The 14,705-nt window shown below is 37.6% G+C and overlaps 1 protein-coding gene and 1 long non-coding RNA gene across 8 annotated transcripts in view; one reads left to right on the forward strand and one right to left on the reverse strand.

Moving 5' to 3' along the window:
* MRTFB (myocardin related transcription factor B) overlaps positions 1 to 139 on the reverse strand; it is an 88,442-nt gene extending 88,303 nt beyond the window's left edge. For all 3 annotated transcript variants that reach the window (XM_083799814.1, XM_083799816.1, XM_083799812.1), the window contains exon 1: positions 1 to 139. The gene's annotated coding sequence lies outside the window, so the exon portion shown is untranslated.
* LOC310881940 overlaps positions 128 to 14,705 on the forward strand; it is a 26,899-nt gene continuing 12,321 nt past the window's right edge. For 3 of the 5 annotated variants that reach the window (XR_014572698.1, XR_014572699.1, XR_014572700.1), the window contains exons 1-2: positions 232 to 5,408; positions 7,421 to 13,126. This is a non-coding gene — a long non-coding RNA (uncharacterized lncRNA). The other 2 variants (XR_014572697.1, XR_014572701.1) reach the window with 2 other exon arrangements.

Genomic DNA, 14,705 nt, shown 5'->3' on the forward strand with positions numbered 1-14,705 from the left:
CCCCGCTCGCCGCCGCGGCCATGTCCTCTCGCGAGCTCTGCGGCCGAGACCGCCCTCGGGCACGCGCCTCGGCCGTTGGCCCGCGGGCGGGGAGGGCGGCGGGCGCGCGCGCGTCGGGGTTGCGCGGCCGCCTCACGCGTGGGGAGGGAGGGGGCGGCGAGTGCCCGGATGGTGCAACTCAGCCCCTCCCCCACCCGCGCGCGGGGCCGCCCCGGCGCTGAGGTGAGAGGGGGGTGGAGGCGCGGAGGGGACGGCGCTTGGGCATTTAAAGAGTTGTTTGGGTTGTTTAGCGGGCTGTGAAGTGGTATTACTTCTATTCCTTTTGAAATAGGATACGTATCTTTTACCTTCCTCTACATTACACTTAGCTAATCAGATTTTAACCAGTTTCAGAAACAACCTAAGAAGACCAATGACCCAGATACTGAGCAGTGAGCTGTGTGCAGATCTCGTTAAAACCTGTGATTTACTCCAGATTTATTTGTGCCACACTTTGAGTAAAATAGTTCAGATGTGTGGCCGCTGTTAGAAGCAGCGCTGCAAACAACTTCAGCTAAGTACTCAATGTGTCGCATTTAATAAATTAAGGTTCCAAAGCAATTACGGTGAAATTCAACAAAATCAATTTGTATCTCAAATTGCATATTTCTAAGAAAATGGGGAAAAGGCTGTATAATGGCATGGAGGTTAAGATCTTACTTCTGCTTTGCCATTATGCTATTTGGAGATGATCCTAAAACTTCTAAAACAGAGAAAATGATAAAAGGCATTATTTCAGTGAGTGTCCATTGTGCCCAAATGTTACCATCGCACACTGAGAGAAATGACAGGCTGAACTCGGGGCTGGTTATAACATCCAACCAAACAGCTAAGCTATCGTTGTTAACAGAAACAGCACAAAGAGTAGCAGAGGTGGTGTGCCTAACAGAGAAGTAGGAAGACTTGCAGTTAAAAAAACTCCAGTTCCTTTAGTTCAAGGCCTTTTTCCATGAAATGATGCTTTTAATTTGGTCAGAAATTTGTAATGATAAGGGAAAGACATTTACAAACTGACATTTATTCAACAATATTTGCATTTTAACACAAACCAGGGATTCAGCTGAACATGGCTACATCTCTATCTCTAACATTTAGTTTCTATGGACAAATCAAGGAGGCTTCGTCAAGTCATCCCAACGACCATGCCTAGAACATGTACATCATCCTTCAAAATGACTAAATATTCAAATCTATTTTTTTTCACAGTTTTGGAGTAAAAACTTGCTCTAGGGAGTTCTAGGAAAACTTATAATTAAACAACAATTAAAAAATCCCCACCTACATATTCAACAGTGCACACAAAACCTACAGCAATAGAGGAAACTGATGTATTTATGTTATAGTAAAGAAGTTTGGCTGGAACTGGTACTGAAGATGAGTTTAATGCACAAAGGTATCTCCTGAGGGTATTTGGACTTTTTTTAAAAAACCGAGTTGCACTAGACAGTGCATGAAAAGGAAAATGCATTTAAACAAGCAAATAAGTACTTGAAAACAATTTCTGACTTATAATTGCTCCCTGGAAATGTCCAACACAACACAATAGCTCTGCTCTTTGAGCACCACCTTTCCTGTCTTAGGCATGAACTTTTACAAAACTTCCTTCTGTCTGCAGAAAAGTTCAACCACAGAACTCAGCACTTGCCTCCAAGAATAACAGTGAGCCCCTTATGCCCTTACTTGCAATACTTGTAAATAGAGGTGGAACAATTTGAACAGGTAGAGTAATGATGTTGAAAGGAAAGGTGGGCCTACTTTCTCACTGCTGCTGGTTTTGAGTTCTCCTGGTATAAACTGCTAAACACAAAAAGCAGACAAATTATACAATGTCAGTATTTCAAAATCCAAAATATTGCATAAATTCAATATTTGTTATGATTTATAACAAGTATTTATTTCAACGTGAGATTGTAAGCTGTATATTTTAGAGGATAGCATTTAAAGAAAAAATGCAAAAAAAATTCAGAAACTATATATGCTTTTTAGTTCTAGTACAAGCATTATGTAAAGAATTTTTTCTAGAAATGTAGACACTGATCAGTTTTATTAATGAGAGAAAATTCATTAAAGCACACCATAAACATATTCTGTAATTAATGTTAAATTAGCACAAAATTACCAAATTCACTCCTACAGTTTTATATAATTTTACACATTTCAAAATCATATCAAACACAATCTGTGCTAGTACAATTATCAGCATATTTGTCTGAGGTGTGCCTGTAAAAACCTTACATGCAGTGTGGTGCTCAGAGTGATGTCTTTTCCAAAAGCTTCCCAGCAGTTCTTTTCTCAAGCATACCAGACAGGAGCGGTTTTATTATGGGTCTTTCAGGCAAGAAATCCATATATGAGTTGATACAGAGAAGAAGCATATTCAGTTGTCCAGAAATATTAAGGATGTCTTGTTGTCATTCCTCATCTAAATATGAACGTGGAATTCCACTGCTGCCAATACAGTAACCAGTGCATCTGATTGACTAATTATAAATAATAACTTCCTACTGCTGTTTATTGAAACACATGGTCTTACATGTATCCAGCAGGTCTTCAATTATATTTTTCTGTATCTGACATATAAGTATTTTTTAAATATATAGAAGAATCACATCGGCTTTCTGGGAAGGAAATTCATGTGTACCACTCAATAAAACCACATTCTGAGTAATCTCTAGCAAGGAGTTTTTAAAAATATTAGTGTACATTTTCAAGTAATGTTTTTTTTTTTTCCTTCAGGCATTGTGATGTTCATTTGTAACATCCTTCTCAAGAAAGCACTTGAAGCCTGCATCTCCTAACACAAATAACTCAAGTACTTGGTTTAAAACATAGCCAAATTTATGCTGCTTTAGAGACAAGCTTTATTCGTGGGTTACCTTGCCAACCACAATTAGCACCCACTCAGATGAAGTGTATCATACAGCTACACCTCTTTACAAACAGAAATGCCATACAAATGAATTATGCTAACCATAAAAATAGTTTTCTTATTTTTTCTCATCATAAGAGTATCTTGAAGCTGTTAGGACTTCTTTAAATGCTGTTGCAGAATGTGTTGGAAATATACCTCCACTGAAGCACTGGAAACAATATATCCATATCCATAAAATCAATTTCTGCATGTACCATGAAAATCTATGCATTTCAGAGTATTTCTGTAAATCTGTCTTTACCCAGGAGCACCACTGAACCACAGCATTTTTATTTTTTTCTGCTCAGGTTTCAGTTAGTACATAGGGTTTGAGATCTTGAATGGTTATTGAATGATTAACTGTAAGGAGTTTAAATTATGTGTTATTAGAATCCATCAGATGAGAAAAACATTTTATAATACTTCTTCATTGCTGCAAGCATTTTTGTCAGAAAGTAAGTCCAGTTTCTCCAGCATGTCTACAGAGCATACTCAGTCCTCAAAGGAAGACCACTGAAGCCCAAGAGTAGTTCAAATACAAGGTATGTCTGCAGAAACTGCTTGGTAGGAAATTTTGATTGTGTCCAAGCTAGAAGGAAACTTTCTGGTCACATTGCAGATGTAGTTACCTTATTTTCACTTTCCAGAGAAATAAATCCACATTTCTTTGGCTAGGTCTTTAAGGGGCAGATAATAACTCTGTCTTCTGTCACTCTCAAATGAATAGTAATTATTATATTCCAAAATATTCCTTAAAGGCCTGAGATCAAGATAAGAATGAAAAAAAATAGTGCATACATTAGTACAGGATATAGTTTAGAGGAGTTAGTGGAGCTCTTGTAAGAGGTCTAATGCTTTTATGAGTAATTTGAAATAATTGAGGGGAAAGTGGATAAGCTGACTTGTTGATACAGCGTGTTTGGATTTGAATAAGCTTTTAACACTTTTATTACAAAGGCTGTAACAAAAAGTAAGCATAGTTAAAAATGGATGGTTCTCACAGAAAGTCCAACAGCTCCTGAGTGCACCAGGACACAAAGGACAGGGGTGTTTCTGTGACGTGTCCTACCGTGGCTGCTCTCAGAGGGAGGACACTAGTCCAGGTGTACGTCTGGTCCAAGCTGCAGCAGTAGCGCTTATTTCTGTATGATAAGGAGACTGAAAGAGAAAAAGACAGTATTTGTCAGCAGAATAGTTAAGAGTGAAGCAAAGGAAACCCCCAGCAGATAACTGGTTAAATTAGTAAGCAGAAGTTGGCTGTTAATGCCTGAGGTTGTAGCATTAACACAGCAGTTACAGATATTAATTATGAATTTAAATTCTGTATTTTCATTTGTTTGAAGGTTGAATGTTAGTGATACTAAACATTAAAAGCTTCCGCATGTCTCTTTTCTCCAGATAACAGCAAGCAAAACAAACAGCACGAGAACCTTCACTAAATAGTTTTGTTTCTGGAAAAATGAAAATATTTATAACCTTTTGAAATTCAAAGTTAAAAGTAGAAATATATGCAACTACAAGACATATGATATGAATAGTCATCTTAAGCTTTTTCTTAACATATGAAAAATACTGAGGTCTGCGTGTTGCATGCCTTTAGCAGTAATAGTAATGCACAGGTTGTTGTGACAGTGTTTTCTTTAAGAAGCAGTTGTTGTCATTGATTATAAGCAAGTTGCCTAAACTTTTCCTGTAGCTAGCTTTTTCTGTAGGCGTGTGTTTATGGTTTGAATTAGTACCGTACACAGTTATATCTTCTTTTTTTTGAACTGAGTTTTTGATTTGCTATATAAATGGGATGTTATATGGTATCTCCTAAAAAGCAGAAACCAGGAATCAAGTATGGCTCAACAAAAATGGTTTGTTACAATGTGCCAGCTGTCCGTGTAGTCTGAATACAGTTTATCCAGATCTTCCCACTCTTTCCTTTCCTCTAATCCTATTCATAGCTTCCTTGTTTCATAATTTCTTCCTACGCAGTATATGAATCCCCTATATCATCCCATTGTGCCTGTGTTACGCTTTTCTACCTGTTTTTCCTCTTGTGTGGGTGCAGCCCCACCTCTGAACACATGCATATTCCATGTCTGCCACCTCATGCCTCTTCTCTCCTCCACTGCCTCTTCCTTTGAGCAACAGGAAGCATGCCAGAGCCCCCTGTTCTTTCATGTCCCAGCCCTAGTCCTGCAGATTCGTAGAAGTTTGAAGCGTGCAGGGATGAGACTGGAGTTGCCTACCCATAGGCTGCAGTTATTGTTGCCTGCTTCTTGTCCTTTTACTTACAGCTGCTGGGAAAGAATGGATAAATAAAACATTCTCTGCTTCTCTTTCCTCCAGGTGTACCAAAAAAGAGGGAGGCAGGCACTGCTGACTGTCACTGCTGTAAAAAATTTGGCGTGGGACATATCCTTGCTCTGTAGGTGTGAAGCATAGACCCACAGCTATTCCCAGGAAGCAGGTGACTATAAATGCCCAGGTTGTTAAAGTGATCTTGCACCTTATGAAATATCTGAAAGGTTATATGAAACCAAAAGCTTCTTCAGCAGGCAATACTCCGTACCCTAAATAGCAATGGCCTGGTCAGTGGCAGAACAATGCAGTTGCTCGGAATGTGGAGGGGTGGCTGCGCTCTGTCTGGGCACAACTGTTGCTTCTGTAAGTGCTGAAGCATCTGAAGGAGCACAAAAAGATGTAGACAGATGTGTGCGGTGTCAGGACAGCAGTGGTATGAGAAGTGGTTGTTAGCTGTGTGGCTCGAAAGGCTGCTGCAGTTAGCTGACGAGACTTAGGGAGCTTTCTGGGCATCCCTTGGGGAAATGATTTTCTATGGAGCTAAGGATGGATTCTGTGTTTCTGTGGTGGAATCTCCATTAAGTCTTCTTGCCAATGGGGAAAAAAAGAAGTTCTAATGAAATTACTTATTTATTGGTCTTCAGTAAAGGGTCTACCAAGAATTAGTATTATTGCATTTTGATTATTAGCATCTTGGTGCCAGTTTAGCTGACCTTGCAAGAGCCTCCTGCCCTTGAAAGATCCTGAACTCTTTGTCAATTGCTTCTCTTGGTCTTTGAGAATTAGGATTTCTGAAATGCTTGGTTGTGCACCAAAGCATTTGAGGAGAGCATATTTTAGGGGGGATGTTTGTTATTCAGTTTTGGAACACTGGCAGCCAGCTGTTTATGTCTAAATGAGAGAGAGAATTCCTCACACAAAGAGGTAGTTAATTTAATTTTCATTTTTGTCAGAATGCCCAGAGCATTGAATGGGGTCTGATCATTGGAACAACATCCTTAATACAGATTGGAAGAATTATTACAATTAGTTCACCACCACCACAAGAAAAAATCTGGGATCTTTTTAGTGCAAATTGAAACTGATGATGAAAATACAGAATCAACCATATGATCCTCTTGCCTTTTGTTTGATGTGAGTTCAGTTTCTCATGTAAAGCTCTGGTTTGAGATGCAAAAAGCACTTCCTATTGTCCTATTGTACACAGGATATGAAAGCTCTGCTCATTCCTCATTGGAGACTGGAGAGTTCATGGTCTACTTGTCCCAAGCAGTAATTAAGACCTTTTCCCAAGGGATGCAAATATCTCAGTGCCATCTTATTTCGTTATAGAGCATTTTGAAATAGAGTTATAATGAGAGCTTGGCAAAAGAACAGTTTAAAATGTAAAAATAGCAAAATGTGCGGAGGCTGCTGTTCATTTTGTAAGTCAGAGCTTGTGACTAAGGAATGCTGCTTAGCAACAAAGGGGGAAAATCTGAAGGTGATCACATCATCTTGCACTCCCTGAAAATTAATTATTCATGTTCATCCTACCTTTCCGGCACCATCCTTTGCATGTCCCTGTTCTGCTTGCTCCTTGTGATTAGAACGATGTGACAGGTGGAGTGGTGTAACCCAGCCTTATCGTCACCAATGCTCATGCTGAGGCAGCTGTGATACAGCCCGAGAGTGCTGGCTCAGGCTCCTCTTCTTCTCTGTCCCATGCTGCTGCATATGTGTCCTTATCCTCATGGACCAAGACATAAATAGGTCCTAAGGAGGATGGAGACCACAGACTGCAGCTTCTATAGATGGCTGTTCTATGAAGCACACACTTCGTCTCAACCAGGAGCACTCAGCACCCCTTGCTATAACTCCTCCTCTGCAGCTTCTCACACCTCCTTTTGGACACCAAAGTCCAAACACTTTGGCTTCATGTGTCTTTTTGTGGGACTTCAAAGAGCACAAGGTTGCTTTTGTTTCTGGGTTTGATTTTCTTTAGGAAATTATTTGGACCCCAGGTCAAAAAAAATATTTTAGAAACATTGCCAATTAATTACTCTCTGATTTGGGCATTTGGGAAGCTGTAAAGTTCCCCTTTGATTCACTTGCCACAGCCATCATTCAGCATGCACAGAGTGGAAGGCATAAATAGAGTGTTATAATTTGGCTAGTGTTTGATTTTTTAATCTGCAGATGCTTTCTGTGTGAATCAAGACTTACATTGCCCGTGCCATTAATCACTTTGCCAGGCTTAGAATGTAAGTACCTCATACCCGAGTGAAGAATTCATTCTTCATATTCGAATCATTCAATTCAAATACTTTAAAGGGATGCTTGTACTGGGGAATTAACAGAGATTTACTGGGGTGAACTTCAATTTTAAATTGTAGTTTTGACACAATGTAGCATAGGAGTTTTTTTTTTTTTTAATTTACATTTTTCTTAGTTTCTTTTTAGCCCTAAAACAAGGCTCAAGTGGACAAGTGGTATATGGTGTTGTCAGCTGTTCATGATCTACTATTGGTTCAGTAGAGGAAGGAACCCCACGCTCTTGTCTTGGAGATCATATAGGTCCATCTTAAGAGTTTTAGACCACCTTGACATATTGCTTACTGGGAACTAAGGTGGATTTATAACTGTAAAATCTGGGGTACTCTTGACAGGAAGGTAGTCTGATGTACCAGTGCATTTACAAAGTGATATAGTGGTACTATTTTTGGCTCCTAAAAAATTACAATACAATAACTGCTAAATAATGACTTTTTTTTTTGTGGTTACTTATATATTAATTCTCCAATGTCCTAATTAGTTAGTAAAAGTAAAGGTGGACTAGATCGCAAGTTACAATTTACGCTTTTGCAAATTTCAGGTTTCTGTCATTACCAGAAACTATTAGTTTAGGTGAAGAAATCTTATAAAAATACAAAAAAAATGCTGCCTGTAAAAACGTTCAAAAGGCTTTGCTACATAGTTCTTCTGGTGGTTGTATGTTTTTCACAACCATACTCAATCTAAAGTCAGCAGTTAGCTCACTGGTTCCATGTGAGCATTTTTATTATGAAATGAAAAACAATTTGTTAGGCTTTTAGGCTTCAGGTGTGCCCTACCAAAAGCACAAAGCCATTGCTCCTCCAGCTCTAATGACCCATAAGAGCTAATAGTAAGCACCTTCCTAGTGTAAAATGTGATTCAGAGAGATGTGATCACGAAATATTAGATCACGAGTGCAGGAAGCATAAGTTTTTCAAATACAGAGTGATAAAGCAAAAGTGGTAAAGTAAGAAGAGGGGATAGGACACATCTTCTCTGCTAAAAGAGAGAGGTAGACTCTCTCCTGTGTTGCATGACCATTTCTTCCCCATGTTTTCCCTTTTTCCTTTGCTAATGTTAAATAAAGAGTTCTCATTGCTATTTCAGTCTATTTTATGCAGTACTTATAAGATGCCTTGATCTTCTAGTTGGCATCTGCATATGTGAAGAAAAAAGCCATTATATACCTGACTGCTAATTTGAGTTTCCAAATTGAAGATTTGGATGTTTTGAAGACACAGTTGAAAATGAGGCATTATTTACTGAAATCCCAGTGTCAGCTTTGAAAATTAAGCTTATGATGAAATAAGATGTTTCAAAATTGAAGCACTGACTGCATTCTCCTTCTTCTCTAGGCCAAACATATGTTCGTAATCCTTTGTACTTATTATTTCTTAACACACAATAACAAATTGAGTCCACACAAGCTTTTTAGATAAATGAAAACATTTCATAACTGATTTGGCCTTGATCCTGTTTTGGAATCTGCTGGTTTAAGCAGAGGAACCCTAACAATAAGGGCCAAGTTAATTACAGTTGCTAAGAACTGTAGATTTTCTAGGTCTGAGCTGGATATCACCTGCCAGTCTGAATTTCTCTGTAGTGTTTGAAACTGATGCCTTGAACAAGGGCTGGAACTGCTGCTGTCATAGCTGAACAGTAACTTCTGGGCTCCTGACTCCGCACCACTACTTAATACCTGTTCGTCCTCTCTACGGGGTACGGTTAGAGACTACCCAGAAGGTAAGAAGAGGCTGACTGGAAAGGTTTTCCCATTGAGCTAGCAGTACCACAGCTAGCTGCCACACTGGAGGTGGCAGAATGTTTCTTTTGTGGCTGAGGCTCGCTCAAGGTGAATTGATGCAGAAGTGCTAGGAATCAAGAGAAATTCTTCAGTGTATGCTAGTCAAAGGAATATTAAGACTTTTACCTGAAAGTGGTAATAAATAACTGTATCTCAGAATTGAAGAAGCATAAAGAAGGATACAAAAATGAGACTAATAAGGTATGAACTGACCTACGAGTCAGTTTGTAATTTCAGTTTCATGCTTCATCATAGACTTGCTTTATCAACTTTGGCATATCCCTTTGCCTTTAGTTCTTCTGGCTCCCTGTTTGTCAGACAAAATAAATACATCACCAAGTGCACGACAGAATTAAGTTCTTTATTTTATTATCTATCAAACACGCACAATACTCTCCTCATGAGAGTCTGTTTGGTATTTGATTACAATTTCTGTTCTTTCAGCCCCAAAAGGGTCAGGTTACAGACCTTCACACAGTCATTAAAAAGACCATTACTGTATTCATATAAGAAATCACCAGCAAGCCTGTCCCATTACTGTGCCTGAATTACTGAACTTGATATGCTACTTTTTACCTTGTCTATGCATTATTGCACAGACCAAGACAGTGAGGACCCATGTATACTTCTGATACATTTGAAGAAACAAAGCAAAAGAGCAAAACCAGGATTTTCTTATCAAGCCTTTAACACCTATTACAGCTAGAGTTAAAAAAATAATATACCTGTTTAAATCTTTCTAAAATCTGTATTTTTTTCTGAGATAAAATTTGCAGTTAATTTATTAGTTTAAATCATTACTCAAGGTAAACAAGATCTGCACAATACCTTGGAAAAAAATGTGATGATAGTCTTCCCTGATTGACTGAGAATACTTGGAAGCCTCCCCTGCCCCATTAGAATCCTTAATTGTTTTTTGATTTAAGTGTTTAACAATTTTTACATTCAGTAAACACTCCAACCCCCACTTAAGAGCATGAATGCTTTGTTCTTGAAATATTGTGCTGTTCATAAGCTTGCATTTAGATAAGAGGCTGTTCATCTTCAGACAACAAAACCATTAAAACAGGATAGAAGATAGCTCTGATTTGCAGCAACTATCCTAGCTGACTGTTCTGGGAATGATCTTCAGAATTACCTCATTATTTATTCTTGGTGCAGTCCACCAATTAAACAAACAGTTTTATATATAGAAACAGGGATGGGCTTAGCTTACTTTTTCAGGGTCATTTTCAGAGACAGACACTGAAGATGTGCAGGCTCGTATTACCCAACATAGCAGACACTCTGTGTGTGTGTGTGCATGTGCAAATGCACATGTATGTAGTTACACGCTACTGGAAAAGTTGATAACGAAGGAAGGAAAGTCAGAGATTCCCAATGGATGTGAGTTGAAACTCCTCTGTCAGGGGTAGCACGTTATTCAAAGCACCAGAAATATGGCAGGGATACCTAAGAAGCTGCTGGAGGCAAGGAAGAAAAAATTAATCACATTTTAGTGGTAGTAAATCTTTGTGGAAGATTAAGATCACAATTTGATCATTCAAACCTTCCCATCAAGTAAATACAAGTCAAAAAAGAAAATAGTGATTTTGGACTTGTCAGGGGGTGATGCACAATATAACACCTATTATTGAAAAATAAATAATAGTTTACTTTAATGGCTAAAGGAAATATAATACAGCAGATTTATTGCTGCAGTTCAGGGCATTGGTTGAAATATTTTCACTTTCTGAAAGACTCTTTATAGACAGCATCTCATGCATCAAGATTTGCAGTAGAACATGCCTCAAATGTTTCTAGGTGTTTTTTGTATTTGGCATGAGTTCCTTGAAGGATCTCTCAATTTTTGCTGTTTTGGTGTAGCTGAACATGATCTGAACGTTTACATGTCCATTAGGAGCATCTCTTGTCTCCAACTAGTAGTCATAGCACAATACTTTCAGACTGCAAGAATAATAAATGCAGTATAACATTCTGTAAGTTACAAAAAAAGTGGATCGACAGACTTCAGAATGCGTATGCTTTAGCAGTTAGACTCACATAACAGTTTAACAGAAACATACAGTGAATTTTGAAGTCTGTAGTTTTTTCCAACTCTGAACATCTGCAGATTTTAAAGATGAAGCAAGAACAAAGCGTACGTTGGCAATCAGAAGAGCCAGGTAGGGGGATTTGGTGGAAGAAAATTTAAATGGAAGTAGGAGACGTAGTCAGCGTTAATATTCTTAGCTGTTGCAGATCTCCAAAGTCCTGATACAAATGATTATGCATGGAATACAAGTTATTGCAGGCTCTGAATATTTGACAATTATATTACTGTAATTTGTTAAAAGGGTCATGTGATATAAATGCCACAAGAAAATTTGCAACTTCTTCTATTTACGCTTAAGATTCTAAGAATTTTGCTGCAGCTAAAGTTTCATTATTTCTAGGGTTAAGAATATTTTATACTATCAACTGATTATAATTTTATAATTGTATCTATATTTGGTCTGTTTTTAGTTCATTTCCAAAAAATTATATCCAAAACACAAAGATTACATCTTGCAAGAACTGCCAAGAGGTTGCTCTGTGTTTTCTCTACATGTCAGTTTTCCAAGCGTGACATGCCTCGAGTCTGAGACCAACATGGAAATGAAGCGCAATATATTTCTGATATAAGCCCTTTGATGTTCAGAACTGGACAAGGCTCCAGTGCAGCCAGTCTTAAAAAGAGCTCAGTGTTACTTCTGCTCAGTACACATCACAAACTGCAGCAGTACAGTAGCAGCATTGCTGAAAGGCAAACAAGTGGACAACAATACAGTTAGGGTAAAAGAACAACAACAACAAAAAAACATAGGAAAAGCCTATGAAAGGTAGAAGTTGAATGGAGAACCTGAGAATAATGCAAACACAGCAATCATAAGAAAAAAGTTTCAAAGAAGCCATAAAGCCAGTTTCTGTGTGTTTCTGTGGACAACGTGCAATTGTTGCTGAAGAGAGATTACAGACCTGTTTCACAGAATCTACTCTGGAAATTTCTGTTCTTGCTAATCCAATTATGTGTTATTCCAGCATATATGTGTGAGCTTTCTGAGTACAGGCTTATGGAATTTGAATTCAATTAACTAGTTATTGAAGGGAAGGTGGAGCAGTTGGGAACAGTGATTTTAAAATAAAACTTAGGAATTTATACTATATTTACAATATATATTTGTACTTATTCTGAAAAATTTACCATTAAAAAGTACACATTTTATTCTGGCATTCCAAAAAGTCCTCCTGTAAGGCTCCTATCTAAAAAACTTTGATTAGTATTCCCTGTTGGGGTTGCTAACTTAGTCATTTCTGAAATCTAGTTCAGAACCAAGTAATTTCTTTGAACCTAGTTCATGAAATGGAATCACCTTTTTATTTACAGAGGGAAGCTTTTGCAAACAGAACTGGTAAATGCCATCTAAAAACCAGTATCTATTTAACCGTAATTTAATATTCCAGGGAATACTGTTTTATAGCAGTTGTGGATTAAGATCATTTTGCCATGCTCTAAAAATCACACTAGGATTAGTACACGTGCAGGCCCATTTTGATGTATTGCAGCAACGTCTTCTGTTTAGACAACAAATCACCATAGCAGTGCAGTAGCCCTGGTTACACTCACTAAGTTCTGTAAAACTAAAGAACTCGTCCCTTAGGCAACCGTTGGCTAGCCAAGCTATTGAAAATTTCTTCCAGGTTTTCAAGACAGTGCTGCTGAGAACATCTCTTGCAGAGAAGATTGTAAAGAACAGATCAAAAAAGTAAAGTAAAAATGGCTATCCTACTTACATTGAAATATCTGGGAGATGAACTCTTAACATTTTGTACTCAAAATAAGAGGCACTGAAGCTTTAAAACATACTTGAGTATTTCCGTGTACAACCTTATCAAAACATTTAGTCACGTACATTCTCTCTCTCTCTGGCTTTTTTTACAAATGGAGTAACTTTTTTTCCCCTTCAGACTCTACTAGCTGATTTCAAGGATAAAAGGGAAGTTAATGGTTCTAGAGTTTGTTTTCTAGAGAATTCTCCTAGTCCCTTTTTATTTAGTGTCTGTTTTTCTGAGCTTTCCAATGTATACGTAAAATTAGCTGCATCATGTTAGTAGGGAAAAGAGCTAAGAGTTTGTTTATATTCAGTAATTAGGCTTCTGCTTCCCTTGAAGAGGCTGAAGAGAAGCTAAAGCTAAGGAACAAACTTCAAATCACAATGTTTCATCTATTGAAGCTAAAGAGAGAACTGTGGCTCTGAATTATCACTCCACTACATTCTGGGTCAAATTTCAACGTGACTGTGTCTGAACATGATTTTTAATGGCCAGTGGAGGGAGGCAGGAAGGTTTAATATTTGCTAATAGAGTATCTTTAAAAGTTTTTGCTATTTTTCTGTGCCACGTGTCTGGCAACCTTTCAAATTTATACTTTAGAACTTACATCTTGATTTAAAATAAACAGACCAAACCAACTACAGATTACAAGAGATTTACCTAACAATTACACACTACTAGTCTCACCAAACTTACTGTTAGCAGTTAAGTCATTTTTAACTGATAAACATTAAGAGAGATTCTTTATATTTAATTCTTCCCACATATCTTGTAGATGAGGGATATTATTTCTCATGCTAACTTTAGAACAAGCTAGAAAATAACAGAAAGGAGAAACATGACTGGCAAATGCATTCATCATTTATGGATTATTCTTGACTAGGTTGCTAGCCAACCATGGAACAGAATATTTAGAAATACTATTCAAGAATAGAAGTTTTGGAGAGGATGACTTAAAGAAAAAAAACTGTAAGGAAAAAGTGTATACAATCAAAGTTATGAACAATTACTGCATATATTGCCAGTGATTATATTTTCAAGTTAAGAAGGTAGATCAGTCAAGTAGATGTTAAGGACTTTATATCAAAACCAACAACAACAAACAATGGGTTTATGCTTGTGTTGATTCTGCAAACATCCAGGATTCTTGCTATTATATCCAGAAAGAGTAAATGTGATATAATTACAAAGTATTACGAAATCCTGTAGCAATAATTTGATTTTTTTCAGATTATAACCCTACTTGCATTTCTTAAAACCGCATACTGTAGAAAACAGATCAACTGAATATTAATTTAATTTAGACTGTCTTTGTGTAAGAGCTAAAGAGAACTTCTTCCTAAAATAGCACTTACAAAAGGATTGTAAACCTTGGTAGCACCCAGCTTATGGAGCCTGAAATAAAAGCTGTCAATTGGTTAAGCAATGCATGACAAGTTTCTTTAACAATCCTCTGTTATGTTTCTTTATGCTGTTTGGCACAACAAAAATGTATTCATTCAGTAACTTTTA

This window comes from Anser anser (assembly GCF_964211835.1).
Source record: "Anser anser genome assembly, chromosome: 15".
NCBI lineage: Eukaryota > Metazoa > Chordata > Aves > Anseriformes > Anatidae > Anser > Anser anser.